The following is a 12,202-nucleotide window of genomic DNA, read 5'->3' on the forward strand; positions in this document are numbered from 1 at the left end:
ATCTGTTTTAGCCATCTGTTTTGGAGTGAATAGGGCAAAAAGGTTATCTGGTAATTAAGGTGCCTGGTCGAGGCAAATATAAGATATATGGCTACTTGTCTGCCATTTATGGATAGAAGGAAATATAGCTCTTTGTCTCCCATAAAAAGTAATAGGTGTATCTTTTATGATTGGTTCTAGCAAACAGCCAATAGGAATTTCAACCAGGCTGATTGGACAGAGGCAGCCAAAGGAGGAGCAAAGGGGCTGGGCTGAGGAAATATAAGTGCTGGCCATCAGGGCTGGAGTGGGCAGAGCTTTGGTAACCATATACCACTGTGTCTCTCATTTATTTGTCTGACAAATAAATTATTATTTTAATTTCTCTATTGCTGCGTTGAATATTTCATTCCAGCTAAGCGTTAACCACAAGCAGGGTGCTACACCATGGCAGCGTGGGTGTCAAGTAGACCTCTATATTTTGGGCCTGTAAAGCGGCAGCCCTGTCTTCTACTGTGCCCCTGGGATCAATTTCACCAGCCTTTCACTGATGGTTCCTCCACGCAGCCTATTATGCACAAGGAACTCGGGGGTTGGTTGTTCTTGAGAAAGCAAGTCTCATAGGCAAGCACAAATCTCTCTTTATCTCAAGCTTCAGGTCCTCATTTAACCGCACAATCTCTCTCTGTTCTGCAGAACAGCACATCTCACAAGAGCTGGACAGGAGGCACCTACATACATCTATGAGCTACAATTTAGCATCACTTTCCCTCCTCATGGTAATGGGTTTGCAGTCTGGGCTGGGAATCATTGCACCTTGAGGCTCCAGAAAAGTGCACTCTTTCTCTTCTGACAGATGCTTGAGTTATAAGCAATTCCCCATCCTTGGAAGATGCCACACTGTCCAAATTGGCCTGGGAAAGGTTGCCCCAGCCTGTGCAGCACCGAGAGACGCCGACAAAAGCTTACAGATAAAAATAAGAACAGCTGAAAACATGGGGGGGGGGGAGAGAACCACAATGTTTAAAAGACAATCCAACACTGATAGAATTAAATCGTTGTTGATCCTCTTAATTGAAGCATCATGTTTTAGGCCCTTGCAAGGGCCATCCATGCCAACAAAATTCTAAAAGAAGGAATTATAAAATAATAATAACATAAACAAAACAATAACAAAGCAAAACAGATGAGGTCCAAGACGATTAATTTACTTGGACCGAGAAATTTGTGATGATACCAAGACAAGGAACTCTGTGAGGGCCCCAGGACAAAAGACCATGCAAGCAGCTGCCCACTGGGGGAGCAGGGCAGAGGTTTGAGTCTGTTAGTCGGAGACTCTCTTACTTTTCCTGCTGGTCTTAGCAATGGATTTTGTAGCACAGTGCTTTTTTGCATGTTTATATTTTTTTACTACTATTTACTATTTTTTAAAACACTATTGCGATTTTTAAAAAAGAATTGCTCTGGTAACTGTTAGTGTGTTTGAAATCCACCTTTGAGATGCAGCTCTGACTGAACTATGCACAAAGGAGGAGGAAGGAGGAAGCCTGGGGAATTAACGAGGGACTGGAAATTGCTGCGTTGGGCTAAAAGTATCGTATTATGATCTGCTTTGATTTGTTCTAAATGCCTCTACTTACATTTTCTTTTTACAGGAAAGCTGTGTACTGTGACAGGAATTTCGAGGTCTTAGATATATGTTAAATGTTCATGAGTGTACCAACCAAGCAAGTACAGTGGTGCCTCGCAAGACGAACGCCTCGCAAAACGAAAAACTCGCAAGACGAAAGAGTTTTCCGTTTTTGAGTCGTTCCGCAAGACGAATTTCCCTATGGGCTTGCTTCGCAAGAAGAAAGCCCATAGGGAAATCTCCGGGGACCTCTTTTAAAATGCTGACGGTCAGGAGCAAAGACTTTTGCCCCCCGCCAGCCTTCAGAAGAGGTCCTGGACCTCTTCTGAAGGCCAGCGGGGGGCAAAAGTCTTTGCTCCCCCCCCGCCTGCCTTCCCGGGACAGCGGAGACTTCTCCGCTGTCCTGGGTGATCTTAAAATGCTGGCGGGCGGCAGCGAAGCCTTCGCTGCCGACCCCCAGCATTTTAAAAGCCCCCGGGGCAGCGGAGACTTCTCCGCTGTCCCGGGCGATCTTAAAATGCTGGCGGGCGGCAGCGAATCCCGCCAGCGTTTTAAAATCGCTCCGGGACAGCGGAGGCTTCGCTGCCACCCGCCAGCATTTTAAAATCGCCTCGGGACAGCGGAGGCTTTGCTGCCGCCCGCCAGCATTTTAAAATCGCCCCGGGACAGTGGGGGCTTTTAAAATGCTGGCGGTCGGCAGCAAAGCCCTCCTGTCCCCGGAGCTTGCGGGGCGGGAGGTGGAGAGAAGGGCTTTTCTTCCCACCGCCAGCCTTCAGAACAGCCTTCTGAAGGCTGGCGGTGGGAAGAAAAGCCCTTGTCCCCCCCCCAGCCATCAGAAGAGGTCGGGGGACAGACTGTCCCCGGACCTGGTCTGAAGGTGGTTTCCATAGGAACGCATTGATTGATTTTCAATGCATTCCTATGGGAAACCGTGCTTCGCAAGACGAAAAACTCGCAAGAAGAAAAAACTTGCGGAACGAATTAATTTCGTCTTGCGAGGCACCACTGTACATAGATCAGCACAGGAAGACCGACCTGGAACTATTTTTGATTCCCAAACTGTCCCAAACTGACCAAATGTTTTCTCTGCAAGGTCAAAGGAAAATGGAAAAGCCTCCCTATTGTCTTTTCCTTCACAAATCCTGTCTTAAGGGTATGTCTCTTGTTTGAATAGGGTGAGCCTGTGACCTGACTCAATTTATCATTACTAAGTATTTATCATTACAAAAGATTGGCCAGGCTCCCCAGGAAATCCAACCAAGTAACCTGCCAGACAGGAGATAAACAAGGACAGGAGAAAAACAACATTCAAATTTCTGTTTTAGACCGCCTTTTCTGTGATGTAGGTATGATGTATCTGAGGGGTGGTCTTAGGTTACACCCCTTCTGTGATGTATGTATGATGTTTCTGGGGGTGGTCTTGATCTACAGGGTGGCAATTTCAAAATGTCTATATAAGGCCTTGCGCGCCATTGTTGTCGGTTCCTAATCCCTCCTGTGTGTAGTGAGTGAGGACCCTGTTGCAACAGTTCAATAAAGATCAGGCTTACTAGCTGCTTTGCTTCTCAATATTCTCTTGTTGGCCTCTGTTATTTTCTCCTACCAATAGGGAACCTATGTAAGGACTCTCTATGGGCTCTTGGATACCCCATAAAGGAAAAAGGGCATTTTTTGTTTACAACAGTACATTTCCTTTCCGTCGGCACATCTGGGTCAGATGTGTGCTTCGGGAAGAGGTTGATGTTATGGGGTTGTGGTGCCCTGATCCCCTCTAGATTCTTTAGTGATGGTGTTTGTTATGTACTGAGTTGAATAGGATCCAAAATGCAGCAGTCTGATTGGTCCTAGAACAATAGGATACAAAATGAAGCAGTCTGATTGGTCCTAGAACGATGCAGCAGTATGATTGGTCTGCAGGAGCCACCCAATCCAGCTCCAGATGGAAGTGAATCCACAACCTGATTGGCCTACAGGAGAATTCCGGAATTAGCCAATCACGTGCAGCCCATTGTGTAAATAATGTATATAAAGCTTTGGGGAAACTTTCATTCCTCCTCACCACTATGAGCTGAATAAAGAGCATGAAATCCACTCTCGACTCGGAGTATATTTCAGTGTTTGATCAGTACTTTTGAGAATTAAGATGAGCCGACAGACATTTTATTCAGCCGTGTAAAAATGTGGGCCAACCTGGTTTTTCTGGACCTGGGCATCCTGGGGAGATAAGCCCTTAAGCCCAGTCATCAACTCATCAGGGAAGTCATCAATTGACAGAGAGGAGTGGTTTCTCCAGCTTATGCGTGTTAGTGGGCAGGGAAAGAAAAGGTTGAGGGTTCCAGCTTGGATGATGTAGGCTGATGCAGAATTGTTTTCTTCAAGCTGTTTTCGAAGAGACACAGAGAGGACTGTTTGGCTGCTGCTGAATCCAGTGCTGCGCTTCTGTAGCAAGCAAGCAAGCCTCTACTGAGATGTGAATGCTGGGAATCCCTCCAATGTAGACTCAAGTTGCATAATATACGTTAATAAATAATTGTCCAAAAGGAAGCACAGACCCTGTGTGAAGCATGCCAAGATCCATGGACTCAGAGATTGGGGTGGCCTGTTATTTTTCTCTGAACAATAGAATCTTACGGTTTGCAGGAAGGGATTTTTGTGTTTTTTAAAAAATAAAGACAAACTGGAATACTTAGATGCAACTGTGAAACAGGAGAATTCCATGTTGTGGATCATTAGGAAAGGGGATGAAAACTAAAATGCGAATATCATAATATTGTTATACGAATTTCTGTTGCAACAACCATTTGGAATACTGCATACAGTACTGGTTGCCTCACCTCATAGAATCGTAGAGTTGGAAGGGACCCCAAGAGTCATCTAGTCCAGCCCCCTGCAATGCAGGGTTCTCAGTATAAAGCATACTGCAGACCTGGGGGGCGGGGAGGGAATCAGAAACGGACAACCCAAATGAGCAAGGAATTGGAGCGAATTCCCTATGAGAAAAGGTCACAACACTGGGGGCTTTTTACTTCTGTGTAGATGGGAGGTTGCAGAACCCCTTGGTGGCATCTTTCCTGGAACAAATGTTTGTCCAGATCCCTTCCAGCGCTTCATTCTGCAATCACATCCACCCCAAGCGTGATAATCAGACGCCAAAAATTTGTGGAGGATACTAGGCATGGGGCTATGTATTGCCCACAACAAGCCTCTAAACCAGCAAGCCTCTACAACACCCATCATCCCTAGCTAGCAGGGCCAGTGGCCAGGGATTGATGGGAGTTGTAGTCCAAAAACAGCTGGAGACCCAAGTTTGGGAAACACTGGTCTAAAACATTACAATTTTGTCAAGCATGTGGGGTGATCTAACCTTAGTTAAATCAGATTGTGCTAATGCTTCCTTGCTTGCTAAGTAACTTATCCTCTATTATTCCACCTTGATGCCATAGAGTTTTCCACAGGACAAACAAAAGTTCTCTCACCTTGGCAACACTGGGCTACGACAAACAGGACCAGTCTAATGTGTGAGGGCAGGAAGGAGAATGGAGGCGACATCTGGATCTCATATTAGGGTGACCAAGGGGGTGGGGATGCCAACTTGAATAAAATATTGGCGGTGGGGAGTGAGGTAAGCCTATCCCTTTCATATACAATGGATAATGGAGCTCATGAGACAGAACAGACAATCATTGGGCTGTTCCAATTTATTTGTTGCAGAGTCTCCAAGTCTAAATCTGTGAGCGACAATACCATCTCCGTTCAATATTGTATTGGGAGATAGCAACACAGTCAAGATAAATAAATAATACCTATAAATATAGGTTTGTTTGATGGTGTTGTTTGTTTAGTCATTTAGTCGTGTCTGACTCTTTGTGACCCCATGGACCAGAGCACCCCAGGCACTCCTGTCTTCCACTGCCTCCCGCAGTTTGGTCAAACTCATGCTGGTAGCTTCGAGAACACTGTCCAACCATCTCGTCCTCCGTCGTCCCCTTCTCCTTGTGCCCTCCATCTTTCCCAACATCAGGGTCTTTTCCAGGGAGTCTTCTCTTCTCATGAGGTGGCCAAAGTATTGGAGCCTCAGCTTCAGGATCTGTCCTTCCAGTGAGCACTCAGGGCTGATTTCCTTAAGAATGGAGAGGTTTGATCTTCTTGCAGTCCATGGGATTCTCAAGAGTCTACTCCAACACCATAATTCAAAAGCATCAATTCTTCGACGATCAGCCTTCTTTATGGTCCAGCTCTCACTTCCATACATCACTACTGGGAAAACCATAGCTTTAACTATATGGACCTTTGTTGGCAAGGTGATGTCTCTGCTTTTTAAGATGCTGTCTAGGTTTGTCATTGCTTTTCTCCCAAGAAGCAGGCGTTTTTAATTTCATGACTGCTGTCACCATCTGCAGTGATCGTGGAGCCCTAGAAAGTAAAATCTCTCACTGCATCCATTTCTTCCCCTTCTATTTGCCAGGAGGTGATGGGCCCAGTGGCCATGATATTCGTTTTTTTGATGCTGAGCTTCAGACCATATTTTGCATTCTCCTCTTTCACCCTCATTAAAAGGTTCTTTAATTCCTCCTCACTTTCTGCCATCAAGGTTGTGTCATCTGCATATCTGAGGTTGTTGATATTTCTTCCAGCAATCTTAATTCCGGCTTGGGATTCATCCAGCCCAGCCTTTCGCATGATGAATTCTGCATATAAGTTAAATAAGCAGGGAGACAATATACAACCTTGTCATACTCCTTTGCCAAATTTGAACCAATCAGTTGTTCCATATCCAGTTCTAACTGTAGCTTCTTGTCCCACATAGAAATTTCTCAGGAGACAGATGAGGTGATCAGGCATTCCCATTTAAGAACTTGCCATAGTTTGCTGTAGGTGACACAGTCAAAGGCTTTTGCATAGTCAATGAAGCAGAAGTAGATGTCTTTCTGGAACTCTCTAGCTTTCTCCATAATCCAGCGCATGTTTGCAATTTGGTCTCTGGTTCCTCTGCCCCTTCGAAATCCAGCTTGCACTTCTGGGAGTTCTCGGCCCACATACTGCTTAAGCGTGCCTTGTAGAATTTTAAGCATAACCTTGCTAGCGTGTGAAATGAGTACAATTGTACGGTAGATGGAGCATTCTTTGGCACTGCCCTTCTTTGGAATTGGGATGTAGAGTGATCTTCTCCAATCCTTTGGTCACTGCTGAGTTTTCCAAATTTGCTGGCATATTGAGTGTAGCACATTAATAGCATCATCTTTGAAAATTTTGCACCGCCTCAGCTCAGTGCCCTTTACAGGGATACTGCTCATGATGCCCTAAATCTGACACTGCAGTTAGCATTACTGTATTGGCCAGTGATTGACCTGGTATGCACTGGCATTGATTGGATCCTTAGTTTAACTTATGAGCACAAAGCTTGGACTTGCATGTGCCTTTTGCCTCTTCTTCCTCCTGAGAGTGAGGGGAGGCCACTGAAAGCTGCTGCTTTTCTTTATGAATAAATCAAGCTTCACATTACAGTGGTACCTTGGTTCTCAAACTTAATCCGTTCCGGAAGTCTGTTCCAAAATCAAAGTGTTCCAAAACCAAGGCATGCTTTCCCATAGAAAGTAATGCAAAATGGATTAATCCGTTCCAGACTTTTAAAAACAACCCCTAAAACAGCAATTTAACATGAATTTTACTGTCTAACAAGACCATGAATACATCAAATGAAAGCAATAAACAATGTACTGTACTATAAAATAAATAAAACAGTATTGTAGATGATAAACTTTTTTAAAAAATATTCTTACCTGCACTGATGATAGTCACTGTATGAATGGGTGGCTTTTATCCATTTCCGCAATCACACAATCAATCAATCAATCAATCAGTAGCTGAACTGGGATCCACACAGTTACCAAAAAAAATTAACTGAAAGAGCCTCAAAACAAAAAATGCAAAATAAATAGCAAAAACAAAAGCACCAAATATAACTCCAAATATCACCTCAGAACACTGCAGTCAGAAACGGAAGTCTTGAATTACAATGGGAGGACGCAAATTAGCAGCGCAACAATAAACACGGACTCAAAACGGAGGAAGTTCAGCTCCGAAAAAGACGTTCAAAAACTGGAACACCTACTTCCGATTTTGCAGCATTTGACTTCCAAGTTGTTCATGAACTAAGTTGTTCAAAAACTGAGGTACCACTGTACATCGAAACTTCAGAAATTGTGGTCATTCTGACTCGTTAATTAAAAACAAACAAACACCTAGGAACAAGCCATGGTTTACCATCCCAGTGTGCTGACTAACTGCAACAATCAGGTTTCCTGAGTCTGGATTGCTGGGTTTCACATCTTTTTCCATGGTTGTCTCCACAGATGTTTTCCTCCATGCCTGCCAAGACAATTGCCACCATATAGTGGCTTTTGGGCTCCACCTTCTGGCCCAAAGACTTGCTGCTCCTATAAATGAATATGCAGCTAATCTTCCGCCTCCTACACTTGGAACTACTTTTCTCAGCTCTCTTCCTTCAAATCCCTGCTCAACATTATGATTTCTTTGTGGACTCTCTTATCTGCATTGCAACAGTAGCAAAGCTGTAAGTCAGAGATGGAAAACATGTCCATGCTAGCTGGGCTCAAGCTTCCATAATCTCCAGCCAGCATGGCCAATGGTCAGGGATGATGAAACAGTCCAGCACCTGTAGGATCACAAGTTCCCCATCTCTGCTTTAAATACATGCAATGCAACCTCACCTTCCCACATTTTCTATCTTGCAATAAAGGAATGTAGGACTTTGATTTTAGAACAGTGCCTTGTTCTATTTGGCCATACGTGGCCACGTTCGATGGCAATGGCTAAAAAAATGTAGGCATCCAAGACAAACTGAAGTGAGTTGATGGAGGCCATTTTCCTAAAGGGGGGAAGAGGGGAGAAGAGCAGTCCATCTTCTGGTGCCATAGCAACACCTAGTGGCAAAATCAGGCATTTTGAGTACCTTGACACTTTTGCCTGTTCTTTTACTGGAAAAAGGAAAGGGGCAATGCTGACTAGAGCTGGTGCAAATGCAAGCTAAGAGATTTAGTTAAAGTTAAACCAAAAAAAGCTGCTTTTTGGCAGTATGCCCTTCAAAATGGCTGAAAATATAGTAAATATAGTTTCGATTTTAAAAAATACATTGCACACATCTCAACAGCAATATTCCATTGTGTTTATAAAGAAACAGGTGTAACAGAAAATCTAAAACTTCAGTAATAATAATTTAATAATAATAATTTATTATTTATACCCCTGAAATATACTCAGAGTCGCAAAGTGATTTCATGCTCTTTATTCAGCTCATAGTGGTGAGGAGGAATGAATGGAAGTCCCCTCACAGTATCTGCTTTATATACATTATTTACACAATGGGCTGCACATGATTGGCTAATTCTGGAATTCTACTGTAAGCCAATCAGGTTGTGGATTCACTTCTATCTGGAGCAGGATTGGGTGGTTCCTGCCAACCAATCATACTGCTGCATTGTTCTAGGACCAATCAGACTGCTGCATTTTGGATCCTATTGTTCTAGGACAAATCAGACTGCTGCAGTTTGGATCCTATTCAACTCAGTACATAACAACCCCGCCCATCCGGCCGGGTTTCCCCAGCCACTCTGGGCAACTTCCAACTGAATATTAAAGACAGTACAGCATCAGACATTAAAAACTTCCCTAAAGAGGGCTGCCTTCAGTTGTCTTTTAAAACTATAAATAGTTGTTTATTGCTTTGACATCTGCTGGGAGGGCGTTCCACAGGGCAGGCGCCACTACCGAGAAGGCCCTCTACCTGGTTCCCTGTAACCTTACTTCTCGCAATGAGGGAACCGCCAGAAGGCCGTCGGCGCTGGATCTCAGTGTCCGGGCTGAACGATGGGGGTGGAGACGCTCCTTCAGGTATACAGGACTGAGGCCGTTTAGGGCTTTAAAGGTCAGCACCAACACTTTGAATTGTGCTCGGAAACGTACTGGGAGTGGAGAACCTGTGGCCCTCCAGGTGTTGAATAATTGTATGTGTGACCGTTGATTCGGTAACCTCCTCCCCCAAATCTAAAGCAATGGCTTACATCAGAGAAACCTCTTCTTAGGATCAACAAAATTCACAAATAGGGTGGTCTGTGGTGGTAACGGCTAGGGTGGAAAATAGGTGGGAGCACGTTTACTTCTCTTCCATGACTGCCAATGTTTCTTTTCCTCAAGGAGGTTTCGAGTCTGTCACAATGTGTGAGAAGCTTCGTGCAACATCTTCAGCAGCAAATAATGATGCTAAACAGGGAATCCAGAAAATGTTTCCATCTTCCTCTGTTTAGGTTGCTGAGTTGCAGCACTTCAAATGAAAGTGCAGTGACAGATATGCTCATGGATGTCCACATGGGTATTTCAGGGAGAAGCTATGCCACAGCCATCTTTGGGACGTTGCAGGAACAAGTGAGGCAGGCACCTTCTCTGGGATAGAGACAAGTGAAGGCATTTTCCTGGCTGATGGTTCCTATCAGGTCTAGAAAAGGAACGTGTGTTGCGCTGTGGTCTAAACCACTGAGTCTCTTGGACTTGCCAGTCAGAAGGTTGGTAGTTTGAATGCACATGAAGGGGTGAGCTGCTGTTGCTCTGTTCTACTGAAGAGGCTCCTCGTGAGGCCAGAGGAACATCGCCTGGCTGTGAGGCATGAAGGCTGCTCCCCACAAGGCCCTTTCCACCTGGCCTAGGGGGTGAGGCCCACACTCATCAGTCCTACTGAAGAGGTGATTGATTGATTGATTGATTGATATCTACCCCACCCATCTGGTTGGGTTTCCCCAGCCACTCTGAGTGGCTTCCAACAGAAGGTTAAAAATACATTAAACCATCCGTCATTAAAAAGTTCCCTAAAGAGGGCTGCCTTGATGAGGACGGAGGAACATCGCCCGGCTGTGAAGCATGAAGGCCACTCCCTACAAGGTCCTTTCCACCTGGCCTAGGGGGTGAGGCCCACACTCACCAGTCCTACTGAAGAGGTGAATTATCTATCTATCTATCTATCTATCTATCTATCTATCTATCTATCTATCTATCTACCCCGCCCATCTGGTTGGGTTTCCCCAGCCACTCTGAGTGGCTTCCAACAGAAGGTTAAAAATACAGTGGTACCTTGGGTTACATACGCTTCAGGTTACAGACTACGCTAACCCAGAAATATTACCTCGGGTTAAGAACTTTGCTTCAGGATGAGAACAGAAATCGTGCTTGGGCGGCGCGGCAGCAGCAGGAGGCCCCATTGGCTAAAGTGGTGCTTCAGGTTAAGAACAGTTTCAGGTTAAGTACAAACCTCCAGAACGAATTAAGTACTTAACCTGAGGTCCCACTGTATATTAAAACATCCATCATTAAAGAGTTCCCTAAAGAGGGCTGCCTTCATGTGGCCGGAGGAAAATTGCCCAGCCGTGAGGCGTGAAGGTCACTCCCTGCAAGGCCCTTTCTACTTGGCCTAGGGGGTGAGGCCCACACTCACCAGCCCCACTGAAGAGGCTCCTCATGAGGCCGGAGGAACATCGCCCAGCTGTTGTTTTATTGATTTAATATGCTGTAAACCACTTTGAGATTTTTATTAAAAATATAAAGCGGTATAAAAATTAAATAAATCAATAAGGTTATTCTTTCCATTGAACCCTTAACAGCACCAATAAAACACAATGTAAACTTTTGGAGTGTTGATATAAAAGGTTAAAGTCCAGATGATCACTTTGTTCTCACATGAAATTGTGCTTTTATTGTCTAACCCAGAGGAAATGATGCCTGAAGTTTGGGGAGAATTAGACTAATGAAGCAAAATCTGATTTGCAACTTAGCTAGCTTCAATGTTTCCCTTTGATAACTGAAGTATTTGAGAACATGTAACTGTAAGGAAAATAAATTTTGTTCCCTTGCTCTGGCAGGGCAAACAGAAAATGAAAAGTAGGGGGAATCTAAATCTCTCAGGCCTTGGATGCATCACCACAGTGAAGATGTCAATTCTTGCAAGGTTTCTTCCTTTTTATTCCAAGTTTTACCAATTGTGATTGCTCCTGAATGACAGGGTCCAATTCAGAGGTACCCTCAAGCTGTAGACCTGCTGCTTCCACCAGTTTATAAAAATTAAGCATAGCATAGAGAAAGCGTGGGTCTCCAGCTGTTTTTGGACTACAACTCCCATGAATCCCTGGCCACTGGTCCTGCTAGCTAGGGATGGTGGGTGTTGTAGAGGCATGCTGGTTTAGAGGCTTGTTTTGGGTCCTAGTAAATTACCGTATTTTTTGCTCTATAAGACTCACTTTTTCCCTCCTAAAAAGTAAGGGGAAATGTGTGTGCGTCTTATGGAGCGAATGCAGGCTGTGCAGCTATCCCAGAAGCCAGAACAGCCAGAGGGATTGCTGCTTTCACTGTACAGCGATCTCTCTTGCTGTTCTGGCTTCTGAGATTCAGAATATTTTTTTTTCTTGTTTTCCTCCTCCAAAAACTAGGTGCATCTTGTGGTCTGGTGCGTCTTATAGAGCGAAAAATACGGTAATCTTCCTGGACATCATCTGTTTTGCTGTGGCCTCCCCTCTGGTTGTGGGTCAGAAG

At 44.6% G+C, this 12,202-nt stretch overlaps 2 pseudogenes across 2 annotated transcripts in view; one reads left to right on the forward strand and one right to left on the reverse strand.

The window, feature by feature from the left end:
- Positions 1-12,202, reverse strand: part of LOC308576751 (beta-1,3-galactosyltransferase 1 pseudogene) — a 154,385-nt pseudogene that overhangs the window by 58,854 nt on the left and 83,329 nt on the right. The gene's annotated exons all lie outside the window — the stretch shown is intronic.
- LOC308576824 (beta-1,3-galactosyltransferase 2 pseudogene) overlaps positions 9,748-12,202 on the forward strand; it is a 62,996-nt pseudogene continuing 60,541 nt past the window's right edge. The window contains exon 1 of the transcript XR_014013456.1: positions 9,748-10,365. The product of XR_014013456.1 is annotated as a beta-1,3-galactosyltransferase 2 pseudogene (transcript). The remainder of the gene's footprint in view (positions 10,366-12,202) is intronic.

The sequence above is a fragment of the Podarcis bocagei genome (genome assembly GCF_964188305.1).
Source record: "Podarcis bocagei genome assembly, chromosome: 17".
Lineage (NCBI taxonomy): Eukaryota > Metazoa > Chordata > Lepidosauria > Squamata > Lacertidae > Podarcis > Podarcis bocagei.